This window comes from Triticum dicoccoides, chromosome 4A, assembly GCF_002162155.2.
Source record: "Triticum dicoccoides isolate Atlit2015 ecotype Zavitan chromosome 4A, WEW_v2.0, whole genome shotgun sequence".
Classification (NCBI taxonomy): Eukaryota; Viridiplantae; Streptophyta; class Magnoliopsida; order Poales; family Poaceae; genus Triticum; species Triticum dicoccoides.
This window is the reverse complement of record NC_041386.1, coordinates 348,364,678-348,380,757: the sequence shown is the minus strand read 5'-3', so window position 1 is coordinate 348,380,757 and position 16,080 is coordinate 348,364,678.

Below are 16,080 nucleotides of genomic sequence, written 5' to 3'. Positions count from 1 at the left end.
ACTCTTGATGATCTTAAGGGCATTAGTCCTACTCTATGTCAACATAAAGTTAATTTGGAAGAAGATGCTAAACCAGTTCGTGATCATCAACGCCGGTTGAATCGTAAAATGAAAGAAGTGGTAAGAAAGGAGATACTAAAGTTCCTTGAGGCAGGTATAATTTATCCCTTTGCTGATAGTCAGTGGGTAAGCCCTGTCCATTGTGTCCGTAAGAAAGGAGGTATTCCTGTTGTTCCTAATGATAAAGATGAATTGATTCCTCAAAGAATTATTATAGGTTATAGGATGGTAATTGATTTCCCCAAATTAAATAAGGCTACTAAAAAAATATCATTACCCCTTACCTTTTATCAATCAAATGCTAGAAAGATTATCTAAACATACACATTTTTGCTTTCTAGATGGTTATTTTGGTTTCTCTCAAATACCCGTGTCAGCTAAAGATCAATCAAAGACTACTTTTACATGCCCTTTTGGTACTTTTGCTTATAGACGTATGCCTTTTGGTTTATGTAATGCACCTGCTACCTTTCAAAGATGCATGATGGCTATATTCTCTGACTTATGTGAAAAGATTTGTGAGGTTTTCATGGACGACTTTTCCGTCTATGGATCTTCTTTTGATGATTGCTTGAGCAACCTTGATCGAGTTTTGCAGAGATGTGAAGAAACTAATCTTGTCTTGAATTGGGGAAAGTGTCACTTTATGGTTAATGAAGGTATTGTCTTGGGGCTTAAATTTTCTGAAAGAGGTATTGAAGTTGATAAAGCCAGGGTTGATGCTATTGAAAGGATGCCATGTCCCAAGGACATCAAAGGTATAAGAAGTTTCCTTGGTCATGCCGGTTTTTATAGGAGGTTCATTAAGGACTTGACAAAAATTTCTCGGCCTCTGACTAATTTATTACAAAAAGATATACCATTTGTCTTTGATGATAATTGTGTAGAAGCATTTCAAATACTTAAGAAAGCATTGATCTTTGCACCTATTGTTCAGCCACCTGATTGGAATTTACCCTTTGAGATTATGTGTGATGCTAGGGATTATGCTATAGGTGCTGTTCTAGGACAAAGAGTTGATAAGAAACTAAATGTTATTCAATATGCTAGTAAAACTCTAGACAACGCTCAAAGAAACTATGCTACTACTGAAAAGGAATTCTTAGTATTTGTATTTGCTTATGATAAGTTTAGACATTATATTGTTGATTCTAAAGTAACTATTCACACCGATAATGCGGCTATTAAATATCTTATGGAAAAGAAAGATGCTAAACCTAGAATTATTAGATGGGTTCTCTTGCTATAAGAATTTGATTTGCATATTGTTGATAGAACAGGAGCTGAGAACCCCGTTGCAGACAACTTGTCTAGGTTAGAAAATGTGCTTGATGACCCACTACCTATTGATGATAGCTTCCCCGATGAGCAATTAAATGTCATAAATGCCTCTCATACTGCTCCATGGTATGCTGATTATGCTAATTACATTGTTGCTAAGTTCCTACCACTTAGTTTCACATACCAGCAAAAGAAAAAGTTCTTCTGTGATTTGAGGCATTACTTTTGGGATGACCCACATCTTTCTAAAGAAGGAGTAGATGGTGTTATTAGACATTGTGTACCTGAGCATGAACAGGAACAAATCCTACGCAAGTGTCACTCCGAAGCTTATGGAGGACACCATGCTGGAGATAGAACTGCACATAAGGTACTGCAATCTGGTTTTTATTGGCCTACTCTCTTCAAGGATGCCTGTAAGTTTGTCTTATCTTGTGATGAATGTGAAAGAATTGGTAATATTAGTAGACGTCAAGAAATGCCTATGAATTATTCACTTGTTATTGAACCATTTGATGTTTGGGGCTTTGACTATATGGGACCTTTTCCTTCCTCTAATGGTTATACACATATTTTAGTTGCTGTTGATTATGTTGCTAAGTGCATAGAAGCTATTACAACTAGTAGTGCTGATCATAACACTTCTATTAAAATACTTAAAGAAGTTATTTTTCCAAGATTTGGAGTCCCTAGATATTTAATGACTGATGGTGGTTCACATTTTATTCATGGTGCTTTCTGTAAAATGCTTGCTAAATATGATGTTAATCATAGAATTGCATCCCCTTATAACCCTCAGTCTAGTGGTCAAGTAGAATTGAGTAATAGAGAACTGAAATTAATTTTGCAAAAGACTATTAATAGGTCTAGAAAGAATTGGTCCAAGAAACTTGATGATGCATTATGGGCCTATAGAACTGCATATACAAATCATATGGGTATGTCTCCGTATAAAATGGTCTATGGAAAAGCATGTCACTTACCTGTCGAACTAGAACACAAGGCTTATTGGGCTATTAAAGAACTTAATTATGATTTTAAACTTGCCGGTGAGAAGAGGTTATTTGATATTAGCTCACTTGATGAATGGAGAACCCAAGCCTATGAAAATGCCAAGTTGTTTAAAGAAAAAGTTAAAAGATGGCATGACAAAAGGATACAAAAGCGTGAGTTTAATGTAGGTGATTATGTATTTCCATACAACACTCCTTTAAGATTTTCTGCAGGAAAACTTCTCTCTAAATGGGAAAGTCCTTACGTTATCGAGGAGGTCTACCGTTCCGGTGCCAAACAAATCAACAACTTCGAAGGCACCAATCCGAAGGTGGTGAACGATCAAAGAATCAAACACTATATCTCAGGTAATCGCATAAATGTTGAAACCAATGTTATTGAAACCGTAACCCCGGAGGAATACATAAAGGGCACTTTCCGGAATGTTTCAGACTCCGAAAAGGAATAGGTATGAGGTACGGTAAGTAAACCGACTCCAAAACAGTTTTTAAGGCAATATTTCTTCGTTTTGGAATATTTAGAAAAATAGAAAAATAAGCAGCAGTCCGGGAAGGACACGAGGGCTCCACGAGGGTGGAGGGCGCGCCCTACCCTACTGGGCATGCCCCCCTACCTCGTGGGCACCTTGTGTGCTCCTCGGACTCCGTTTTCGTACACGACACGTATTTTGGTCGGTAAAAATTAATTATATAATCTCCCGGGGGGTTTGACTCCCGTAGCACGCAAATATATCTTGTCTTTGTTTTGAGCTGTCCTGCTGCAGATAGAGCAACATGTCATCCCAGGATTCGGAAGGAGAAAGCTACGTGGATGATTACCTTGCAGATCCTAAAGTTTACGGGGATGTGGAGCATTGTGGTTGGACTACGGAAGAAGAAGAGGACTATGAACAGAAGGGAAAGGAGGTGACGAGCTCGGATGAAGATGAAGTCCCACTACCTCAACCTGGGGACATGCATGTGGAGTTCAAAAGGTCAAGCCTCTCGGATAGGGTAAAGAAACCTAAGATCAAGTTTATCGCTTTTCGCCTCTTGCAGGAGAACAAGCAGGAACTATGCAAAAATATACTGAGCCTGGAACAGGAGATCGAGGACCTAAGGGACTAAAATTCCGTCCTCAAACGCAAATTAAGGAAGAAGCCTACGCCATCAACAAAGTTACCACCGTTTCCACCAACAAAGAAGAATTGAGTATCTGGTATGGGCACTCCACTTGGCAACTGCCAAGCTTGGGGGAGTGCCACGGTATCGTATCACCATCACTTTCATCTTTACCATTTTTCTTAGTTCGATCCTTTTGGTAATATGTTGATCTAGTAGAATAAAAGTTTTAATATGATCTAGTTGTGAGTTTTGCTTTATTATCCTTCTATGTAATCGAGTCCGTGAGCTATATAATAAACATTAGTGTTGAGTCAAGGGCTTGATTATTTTGCCATGATCTTAAAGGAATAAAAGAAAAGAGAAAGAAATAAAAAGAAACAAAGAGATCATATGAGTCTTATGGAGAGTAATGAGCTCACATAGAAAGAGTATGATGAATAAAAGTTGTTGAGAGTTGACAAACACAGTTTTGGTCATCGTTGCAATTAATAGGAAGTAATAAAGAAAGAGAGGTCTTCACATATAAATATACTATCTTGGACATCTTTTATGATTGTGAGCACTCATTAAAAGATGACATGATGAGCTTGGATCTTCCAACATGATGAGCTTGCCTTTCCCCCTCATGCTAGCCAAATTTATTGCACCTAGTAGAGATACTACTTGTGCTTCCAAATACACTTAAACCAGTCTTGCCATAAGAGTCCACCATATCTACCTATGGATTGAGTAAGATCCATCAAGTAAGTTGTCATCGGTGAAAGCAATAAAAATTGCTCTCTAAATATGTATGATTGATTGGTGTGGAGGAAATAAGCTTTATGCGATCGTGTGATATGGAAGTAATAAAAGCGACAGACTGCATAATAAAGGTCCATATCACAAGTGGCAATATAAAGTGACGTTCTTTCTCATTAAGATTTTGTGCATCCAACCATAAAAGCGCATGACAATCTCTGCTTCCCTCTGCGAAGGGCCCATCTTTTAATTTTATCTCCTACGTTGCATAAGAGTCATGGTGATCTTCACCCTTCCTTTTTACATTTTATTCTTTGGCAAGCACAATATGTTGGAAAGATCCTGGTATATATGGCTAATTGGATGTGAGTTTTCATGAACTATTACTCTTGACATTACCCTTGAGGTAAATTGTTGGGAGGCAAAACTATAAGCCCCTATCTTTCTCTATGTCCGATTAAAACTCCATACCCATAAGTATTGCGTGAGTGTCAGCAATTGTGAAAGATTATATGATAGTTGAGTATGTGGACTTGCTGAAAAGCTCTTATACATTGGCTCTTTCCTATGTTATGGTAAATTGCAATTGCTTCAATCACTGAGATTGTAGTTTGTTAGTTTTCAATGAAGTTTACGATTCATACTTGATATTGTGATTGAATTATTACTGTAGCATTAGATATTATATGACAAAGAATTATGTAAGTTGTTGTTCTAAGAATGATCATGATGCCCTCATGTCCGTATTTTATTTTTATCGACACCTCTATCTCTAAACATGTGGACATATTTTTCGATTTCGGCTTTTCGCTTGAGGACAAGCAAGGTCTAAGCTCGGGGGAGTTGATACGTCCATTTTGCATCATGCTTTTATATATTGCATTATGGGCTGTTATTACACATTATGTCACAATACTTATGCCTATTCTCTCTTATTTTACAAGGTTTACATAAAGAGGGAGAATGCCGGCAGCTGGGATTCTGGGCTGGAAAAGGAGCAAATATTAGAGACCTATTCTGCATAGCTCCAAAAGTCCTGAAACTTCACGGAAGATGTTTTTCAAATATATAAAAAATACTGAGAGCAAGAACCTCACCAGGGGGGCCACACCCTGCCCACGAGGGTGGGGGAGCCCCCTACCTCATGGGCCCCCTGGTGGCCCTCCGGTGGCCATCTTCTACAATATGGAGTCTTTCGATGGGAAAAAATCATAAGCCATCTTCTCGGACGAAACTCCGCCGCCACGAGGCGGAACCTTGGCAGAACCAATCTAGGGCTCTGGCGGAGCTGTTCTGCCGGGGAAACTTACCTCTCGGAGGGGGAAATCATCGCCATTGTCATCACCAACGCTCCTCTCACCGGGAGAGGCCAATCTCCATCAATATCTTCATCAGCACCATATCATCTCAAAACCCTAGTTCATCTCTTGTATCCAATTCTTGTCTCCAAGTCCATGATTGGTGCTAGTAGGTTGCTAGTAGTGTTAATTACTCCTTGTAGTTGATGCTAGTTGGTTTAATTGGTGGAAGATCATATGTTCAGATCATATATGCATATTAATACCCCTCTAATTATGAACATGTTTATGCTTTGTGAGTAGTTACTTTTGTTCCTGAGGACATGGGAGAACTCTTGCTATTAGTAGTCATGTGAATTTGGTATTCGTTCGATATTTTGATGAGATGTATGTTGTCTCTCCTCTAGTGGTGTTATGTGAACATCAACTACATGACACTTCACCGTTATTTGGGCCTAGAGGAAGGCATTGGGGAGTTATAAGTAGATGATGGGTTGCTAGAGTGACAGAAGCTTAAACCCTAGTTTATGTGTTGCTTCATAAGGGGGTAATTTGGATCCATATGTTTCATGCTATGGTTAGGTTTACCTTAATACTTTTGTTGTATTTGCGGATGCTTGCAATAGAGGCTAATCATAAGTGGGATGCTTGTCCAAGTAAGGACAACACCCAAGCACCGGTCCACCCACATACCAAATTATCAAAGTACCGAACGCGAATCATATGAACGTGATGAAAACTAGCTTGACGATATTCCCATGTGTCCTCGAGAGAAATTTACATCATATAAGAGTTTGTCCATGCTCGTCCTTTGCTACAAAAAGGATTGGGCCACCTTGCTGCACCTTATTTACTTTTGTTACTTGTTGCTCGTTACAAATTATCTTATCACAAAACTATCTGTTACCACTTATTTCAGTACTTGCAGAGAATACCTTGTTGGAAACCGCTTATCATTTCCTTCTGCTTCTTGTTGGTTCGACACTCTTACTTATCAAAAGGACTACGATAGATCCCCTATACTTGTGGGTCATCAATGGTCTATACAATTCAATATTTACAATCATTGTTGAATTCCTAGATGTATATGAGGTCTATAGTACTTCACAATATGCTCAAACTCACATAATCCCAGTCAAATGAGAATCTAAATGCATTTCATAGTTATTACTTTGTAGGATGCAACAAAACCAACCATAACTCTACATCATCCATTATAAAAGCAACATTTTGAACACATGCCAATGTGTGAATGAAACGTGTAGAGAGAGCTTGCGAAGATGGAGCAGATAGGGCTGGAAAGATTGTGTGTATGTGGACAAGAGAGTAGGAGACAAACCTAACGAGAGAGAGAGAGATAGAGAGAGAGAAAGAGAGAGATGAAGAAGTTAGGTCTGTGAGAACGTTGGATACATGTAATATACGTGAGACGTGTGTGCATCCGGATTATGTACACGTGGAAGGAGAAGAGACAATAGGTTTGATGAGAGAGCTGGAAAAACATGGACGAGAGGGGAAGGATCTCGTGGGTTGAGGGATTGACAATTTTGTGCGGGAGAGAGAGGGATTGGTAATTTTGTGTGGGAGAGAGTGATGGAGGGGGGAGAGTCAGTCAGCCATCATCACATCATCCTACATCCAAATGGCTCGCATTCTCTAGTGCAATGTGGTCGCCGTCTTCCATCTCCTCGATGCACCCTTTGAAGATTCTGTGTTGTGCATGCTGGGGTGCATAGAAGCACAAGCGAGAGTGGTCGCCATGTAACCTTGGATGGGGATGAATTGTGTGCTCGGGGGAGGGGGAGTCTGTGTGCGGTGTGTGTGTGTGTGTGTGTGTGTCAGATATTGAGAGAAATCAAACCTATGGAGAGAAATGTGTGTGTATGTGACGGAAAGCTACATGCTAAATATGGTTTTCACGAAGAGATTGTGCGGGCGAGATAGAGATCGTTGTGCGGGCCTTGAGGTGGGCAGGGGCTGGTTGAGGGTGTCAAAATGTGTGCGTTGATGCATGTGTTACATGCGATCATGCGAGGGATGGACGAATCGAGAGAGATGGTTGTTGTGTTACAGATGCTCCTCTCGCTCTCTCTCTCACACACACACAAGTTCAAATAGAAGACCATTCTCTCATGTATACACAACGTATCGGCATCTGTCTATGTATCACTCACGCATGATCATTTGCACATTCACACCTATCTATGTCTCTATCACACGCACACCGTCTCCACATTGCCCTTCTGCCACAACACACATATGGACACATACACACGTTCTCTCTCAGTCACACACACAAAATCAGTTTTTAAAAAAATAGGGTGCACCTAAAACGTCCAAATCCAAATAAACAGGAACTGGACCTAAATTCAAATATATGGAAATATTGTAGTGTGAAGAACTTTTCCAGGAAAACAAGTTGAGTAATATTAGGGGATTGTTTTCACACACACAAAAAGGTTCGGCGGATGTCCTTCGAGCGTGACACGGTGACGCACCGTTCGATTGACCGTGCGGCCGCGGTTCATGCGCTTGCATATGATTCCGTATCATGGCTCTGGTAACTAATATAAGCGCTGCCTCAGTCTAATGTTAACGTGTACTAGTACGTTTTTCTTTTAAGTTTGACCAACCCTATATAAAACTAAACTAAGCTCCCATACGCGCACTCATCAATATGCCGCTGCCGCCATTGCGCATGTCGGCGCCCGCCTGCTCCGGCCAACCATTTCTCGCCCATCACCACCGTGTCGCCGCCATCCCTGTGCCATGAAGCCGAAGGCTCGCCCACTCACGTCGTCTGCAGTCCCTCCTCGCGATGCTGCCGCGCTGCCAATCATGCGAGCAGCTGGTGGAGCCGCGTCTATGAACGCAGTGTATGAAGAGGAGGACAAGCGGGTGCTCCAGCACGCCGATGAGGAGGAACTAGCATGTCATTGTCGTCTTAGCACGCACGGAGGAGGCGCGTATGGTGGCTGTCATGGCAGAAGCCCGTCGCGCCCGCAAACCAGGTGTGGGGCCGGAATCTACCTTCGAGACCTTGAATGCCACGTGGATCCTGCAATCTGAAGGAGCATTTTGGGTCAGTCGACTCTTGTGAGCCGTTGGATGCAACATGGATGGCTAGAAGGGCTTCTTCAACCTCCGAAATTGATGCATTGTTCATCTTCTCAGCCCGCGACACGCCTAACCGCCTGCCGCTGTCGCCCAGCCCTCCCCTCAAATGCCTGCCACCGCCATGCTCCCCCACTCCTGCCATCCGTTTAACCCCAGGCACGATCCATTTTTCCCGGCGAACTGCATTCTAGACCCAACACTCATAAGATAGATCATGGGCACCCTGCCACCCTAATATAGATACTGGGGTAGCTTCTCTGCTATCTTCTTCCTTCACTCCGTCGAACTTCTTTCACAAATCGACTGACCCAAATTATACTACTAGTACAAACGTATTAAGTACGAAGATATGAGAAGTAGTACCAACTGCAAGAAGAACAGTAGTAAGACATAGTACTAGTACTACTATACGTACTAAAGAGTTCAAATAATGAGAAATAACATAAACATAGTTCTAATGGGGGCTCAGCACAACACACCCCTGAAATAAAACTAAGCAACTAGTCCGCTCGACACTACAGTAGAACCAGCATGAGCGACGACACTGCCACCTTACTCGGAGTCCGAGTCCACGTCCTCGACTTCGTCCTCGTCCCTCTTCCTCTTCCTCTTCGCCTCCGCTTCTTTGGTTGAACCGGACATTGGGCTCTGCTTCTTCATCCAACCCTTGTAGATATTTAAACAAAGGTAGGCATCCATTGCTGTGTACAGGATGTTATCTTCATCTACTTTCTTCGACTCCCATGCATGATGAAACTCGTGGTGAGGTTTCTTCAGTTTAGCGAACGAAGGATCAATCATGGCTGCTGCAAGGGTCATCATTGAAGGCTGAGAGGAGGACACCAGGCTTGCCTTCTGGAGATCAAAGGGCTCGCCTACAACGAGGCCTATCCGATCCAGGACATCCCTATCATTCCTAATGTCTACAGTAACAAATTTCACTCTTTCGTCCTTGAGGAAGTTCTTAAAATCCTGGCACTCAATGTCGGCATGGCATATGTGGTAGACCAAGCACACGTCATGTACGCAAACCTGGATCACGGCGGACTTCTTCTTCTCTGCCTCCTTTAGAATCTTCTCGCTTTCCTAGATTGTGGTGTACTCAACATCTAGCCAGCGACCCACTCATCCTTTGAACTGCTGAACATGCGTAGGAAGCGAGCAAGGCATGCTTTCACCATTGCGGATCCACAGGTGTAGATGACAATGAACTCATCGCCGGTGATGGCTCTAACCTAGTACTGAGCGGCAACCATGGAGATTGGGATGCCATGGATTTTGGAGGAGGGTTAGGAGAAGTTGAACTGGGGTAATGTGGAAGGACGAGACAACTGGAAGCGAACTATTATAAGGTAGAAGACGGGGACGATGAGGGCGTGCGAACAATGTGGGGTTGTTGGCTTGCCCAGTGGATAAATGACTTGGATAAATGACTGCAAGTCCCTAGAGAGTTCTCTAGTACTATGCAGGAACCACTAGATGTCATGTCTACTAGACCCATATCGTAGGCCTGACGGTATAGCTTCTGCCTGTTTGCATGCCATGCCGGCGTGTGGATGTAACTTCACTTAATTCCCTCAACCGTTGCCCTCCCATGACCTTTGCCTGCCTCGCGCGGTCGTTCCCTTTGAGACTTCTACCAGCTATAAATGAGTAATTTTTTTGCCTACTCCGCATGCATGATACTCCCTCTCGTCATTTTTACTCCCGTCAACCGTTTGCAAAGTTTTTGACCAAATTTATACTAAAAATATCAATATCTACAATACTGATTATAATGAGTATAAAAACTATGTTTTATAATGAGTATACAAATATTGATTTGACATTCTGAATGTTGATGTACATTTTTCTATAAGTCTGCTCAAAGTCGAGGTACATTGACTTCAGACAAAACATAAATGCACAACACAGACTAGTTCCTCCGTCCAGGTGCGTGCCATGTCCTATCTAGTCATCACAAGAAAGTTAGCTATTAGAATACTACTACCTCCCTTCTAGTTTAAAGGGCTCGATTCAAAAATTTCACCTACTCTTACCAAGATAGAGGTAGTGGAATAGTTTTTGTAGTGGTTTCTAGAGTCTGGACTCCATCTTCAGGAACCTTCGCCGCCGCTGGCAAGAATACAAGGAGATGAACTAGAAAGGAGATGAGGCTGGAATGAGTAGTTCCGTATTTTATACAGTGGCAGAGGTGGGTAAATATCTGCTATACCTCCGGTGGCAAGACCATGTCTCTATGCACACACATATCAGTCGTTGGTTCCAAGTAGATCGAATGGCTCACCTTGTCCAGAGGCAGACATACCATCACCACCAACTGAGATTTCTATAGGAGTGGTCATGAATGCATGTGGTGTAATTAATGCATCAGTTTATAGAAATTTTTGAGAAAAAGGAGAGTACTAATTAAGTACTTTTGCAAACTACGGAATTAATTCCACCATTCATCATCTACCTTGGTTGAAGAGATTTTCAAATTAATCCCTATAAACCGGAAAGGAGGGAATATCACATTAACACCACTATGGCCGGCCTTAATCATCTCATGCAATAATTTAGTGCACCTTGAAATCTGAACGCCTGCTTGACTCTCCTTCTCCCTCCAGTAGTCACACCACTCCACCCCGTGTGGAAAAAATATCTGCATGTATGACTCTTCTCCCCCGCGCTCGTCCAATCGGTTGTGACCAGCAACATTTCCACCCCTTCCCTCACCTGTAATTTACTCCAACAAATATGCCCATGTAGCTGCTTCAGTTACTAAACTGCAGGTGCATTGGGTCACTGACATGTGGGCCCAACAGGCATCTGGCCCACATGTCAGTGATGCAACTAGACCTGCAGTTGAGTTAGTGAAGCTTAGTCCATATATTAGGTAGGTGTGCCATTGATCGCTTTAAATACTGCGCCTCCCACGACATTCGGAAGAACGCTCACGTTCATCACTATCTCCAGCCCCTCCCACTCATGTCGACCTCCATGGTATCGCCCCTCCCAAACACTAGGCACCCCTCGCTGCACCGCGCAGACGGTCACGCATCGCTGTTCCATTCCTCACCGCCACTAGTCGAGGAGGACGCGTCGTCGTTCCGTTCCTCGCCGCCACTAGTCGAGGAGAATGCGTCGGCGTTCCGCTCCTCGCCGCGACGCGTCGAGGAGGACGCGTTAGCATTCCGCTCCTCACCGTGACGCGTCGAGGTGGACGCGTCGGTGTTCCCAATCTCACCAGCATGCGCGTCGGAGGACGTGTCGGCTCCCCACTATGAGGAGAACGCCGCGCCACCCGCCGAGCCCCCCAACCTTGAGGAGCTTTGGAAAGAAATGGATGTCGCCTTGTGGTAGGCTTTGCCTCTGACAGACCGCGCCAAAATAGAGGCGAAGAAGAAGGCCGTGGAAGAGAAGCGTGCCGCAGCGCAAGCTGCCTGGCAGGCCTATGTCGCGTCCGAGAGAGTCAGGCAATTGGCTCTTTGGAAGAAGGCTCGTGCAAGGTCCGTGAGGGTGGAGGAGGACGCCCGTGCCGAAGCCCTGAGTGCAGTCGGGCCCAAGCGCCTCATCTACTCTTGGCGGTATGTGGACCGGGTGCATGCTTCCAGCGAGGAGGAGTACCTTTTGGCACCGGATCACCACACCGATGAGATCGCGCTCGCCCACCCGCAAGGCGCCAATCAGCAACTCACGAGTTGCGAGGTTGAGGAAGAGGCATTGTGTCGGCTTGCTAGGAAACGGCCATGCACCAGGGCACTCGTAGCTCGCCTCAAGCGCTCGTGCGAGTGTCGTGGCTTTTATTAGTAATATAATTTAGTTTCGTAAGGCGGTCTCATTAGTTTTGGGACGCAAATGATAAATCCCGAACGTTCAGGAATTTTTAGCGTCCTTAATTAAGTATGTAAAAGGAAAAGTTTGGAAACCTTGTGTATCCGTACGCATTTCGTAAGTATGTGCATATAGCACAAACTTTACCATATACTATCGCACTACACGCCTCTCTCTATATATGCTTGTAGACTGTGCTACTCCCTCCGTCCAGGTGAATAAGTCATCTTTGGTTGTGCATCATGACCAAGGAGGGAAGACTTATACACCTAGATGGATGGAGCACTACTATTACTTATGTACGTGCAAATGCACATTTTAACATTATGATGCGGTTTTTGTAAAAGTAGAAAAACAACACTAGTCAGGCTTGTGAAACGATTCGATGCAAAACAAATGCAAAAATGCTCGTTTGATTGTTTACTTTTAGCTTCCTTCTCTGTGGTTATTTCTCTATGGTACATTGTATAGAGTATCTCACTGGTCGGGAAGGCATGCAAATTCCCAAACCGCTTCCTACACCCTGTATCGAATTTTTCGCCTAACAAGTAGTGCCGTGTTGGAATTCCAACTTGAGTACTACTACTAGGTGTACCAGGGGCCAGTTCTTTTAGGCTTCTAGATTAGTAATCCCACAACTACTACCTCCATCCTGGTTTATTGGTCCCGATTGTAATCTGTGTCAAATTTTGACCATAAATTTAACTAATGAAATGTTTATGCATGTCACATGCACTAAAATTTTATTAGATAAATTTTGGTCAAAAATTAGCACAAATTACAATGGTGACGAATAAACCAGGATGGAGGTACTAGTTGTTTAGAAGCCCAAATAAATGAGTGAGGAGCCTTAATGTTACTCTCCACTAGACTAGTCTTATGGGAAAAGCTGGGGAAGAGACGACTAATTTTTTAAGCTGCCAAAAGAACTGGCCCGAGGAGTAGTAGCTAGGGATACTAGGAGTAGTAGTTAGGGATCGAGTGTGCGAGATGAACCGGAGAAAGTAAATGCAAAGAGATGAAATGCAAAAAAGACGGAGGGATGTGATGGTAGCTTGTCCGTTTATTGTAGCAGGCCACTTATTACTGGGAGTGGTTGGGTTTTGTGATATGATGGCTTTACTGTCGCGCCACGAGCAGGGTGAGACTCTCATGCAGCGCCGCCCTCTACACTAATACTACATCAGTCGTGGTTTATTAGTCCCCCATTGAATTTGACTGAAGATTTAACTAACAAAATGTTAGTGCATGTCAACAACAACTGTATAGGTGGATTCGTATTTGAACATAGTTTTCAATGATATAATTTTAGGGGCGATGCATGAGCATTTATCGTACTATATATAATGTTTGTTAAATTTTTGGTTGTACTAATCTATAGTAAGGTGCCTGTGCGCTGCACGGAACAGTGAAATGCATTGATCAGGGAGTTGTTTATTTTGACAAAAGGATGTGGGGGTCATCTCATGTGTAATGGGTATCGATAGGTTTCTTAAGATATTATTTCATCTCTAGAGATCACAAACATCCGGGTGAAATAGATAAAAAAAGTACCTTTGCAAAGAAAATTGTTCAACTGTTCAAACTGCATCCAAAACTTGTGAAGAAATAACACTTATTGTGCTTTGCAAGAAATGATCTTTAAGAATTAGTTTTTGAGTATCGATTGTTATACATGTTGTCTACACATGACATGGAAGTTTCTTATAGTCAACAGTTGGCTATACTATTAAGTATTAACCATGCTCTTATACACCTAGACAGAGGGATTAAATCAGGATGATTTGGAAGGGGGCAGAGGAGATGTAAGAAATGGTTCATCATAAGTCTTTCACCAGTATTGTAGTAAAAATTCCCAGTTAATCTCATAAATGCCAAGCGAGAACTCTAATGGAGCAAAAGCATACATGGAAGATTCTAGACTAAACCATAAATGGATACACGTTTATTCAAGCTCGATACTCCAATAGAGTAAGATCATGCATGGAGGTTCTATACTATATAAATAAGAAGTCTCGACATGCTCAGACAACAGATTACATTGTGCGAAGACTAATAATCAACATTTAATTTGGTAATGCATATGTCCAGGTGAACCTCCTTGGAGTCCTAATGCACCATGTTGGGTGGTATATCATACCATGCATCTTCCATGTCCACATCGACAGGAAGGTCCCAGCTCGACACAGTCCTAGTCGGCGTCATGGAGCTGGTGTGGCCCACGTACCTCTAAGGGGTAGTAACAGTGAGCACGCACCTGTACATCGGCCTCGTGTTAGTGTCAGCGTCAGCGGTGTCGCCCCTGACGCACACTACAGAGACGGGGCGGCGGCCTGCGCGGGCCTCGCCGGTGCCCACGATCAAGAGTAAGATGCTGCCGTCCTCCTCTAAGACTAGTAGGCGGCAGTGATCCTGCAGCAACTCCGGCATGGTGAATGGGTAGAACGTCTCGTACTTGATGTTCTCCGCCAAGGGCCAGTAGTGATCGTCGGATGCCTGCGTGAGGTGATGCACGAGGTCAGCCGGCGAGCCTCAAAATGACATCGGGCACTCATAGCAGTAGACGAAGGGCTCCTTGCAGGCATCGATTAGGCCATTCTTGAAATAGGAGTGGATGTAGGCGGCATTGAATATATGAGCAAGTTACTATGAGATTTAGTCTGAATAAGCACAAAATAAATCATGACGACTATAACAGAGATTAAACTAATCATGTGCACTAGCATAGTAGATGAACAGATCGAATCTAGGACACAAACTAGAAACATGAATTCTACCACGATTTCGAATAGGAAGGACAGAAACACATACGGTGCAATGGGAGAATCACCGTTGGCATTGATGTTTTTGCCCATGTCATAAAGGAAGAGGTTGCCAAGGTCAGGGAAGAAGTCGTTGTCGGTGAAATCGTTGCTGCCAGCAGTCCCGAGAATGCGCTCCCCAAATTTCAACAGCGCCCGCCGAATGGAGCGCAGGAGGGAGTGGCTGTAGGGGACGCTGTGGCCACCGAATAGAGCGTAGGAGTAGCACACTAAGCAGTAGATGGTGCTCCTTCCTAGTCTCTATCTCTACTCTTATATGTATCTGTACTACTCTTCTTTCTTTTTTACAATATACTAGTAGCTGTCAAATAGAATAGTACCGCGCCGCCCGCTGCATGCCCGGTTCAACATGCCTCCTCGCCTCCCTCAAACCCCTCCATTAAACCCACATGCAAACCGAGAAACCTACTCCGGCCTGCAGGAGGAAATTTGTCGGTTGCCGTTGGAGAATAATAGAGTCACGTCCAATCCATTTGAGTTTATTGCGTGTATGATACTCCCTCTATAAAAAGTTAATTGCATCCTTAATCTTGTATTCTAAGTACTATGTGGGTTCCATTGTCAGTACAGTGTACATGACTTGCAGGATGGCTACAGATTCTTACAGAAAGTTAAAAAGAAACAAATCCATCCTTAATCTTGTATTCTAAGTACTCTGTGGGTTCGACTCCAAGTACAATAGCGAATGAAGTATATATTAAAAATATAAAAACCTATAGTTTAGGATAGAATTCGAACTCAGGTCACCGCATTGCAAGCATCCGGCCCGGACCAGTACACCAGGTGTTCGTTGTGGACGATGCAAGAGATAAACCTTTATAGCAATGAGCC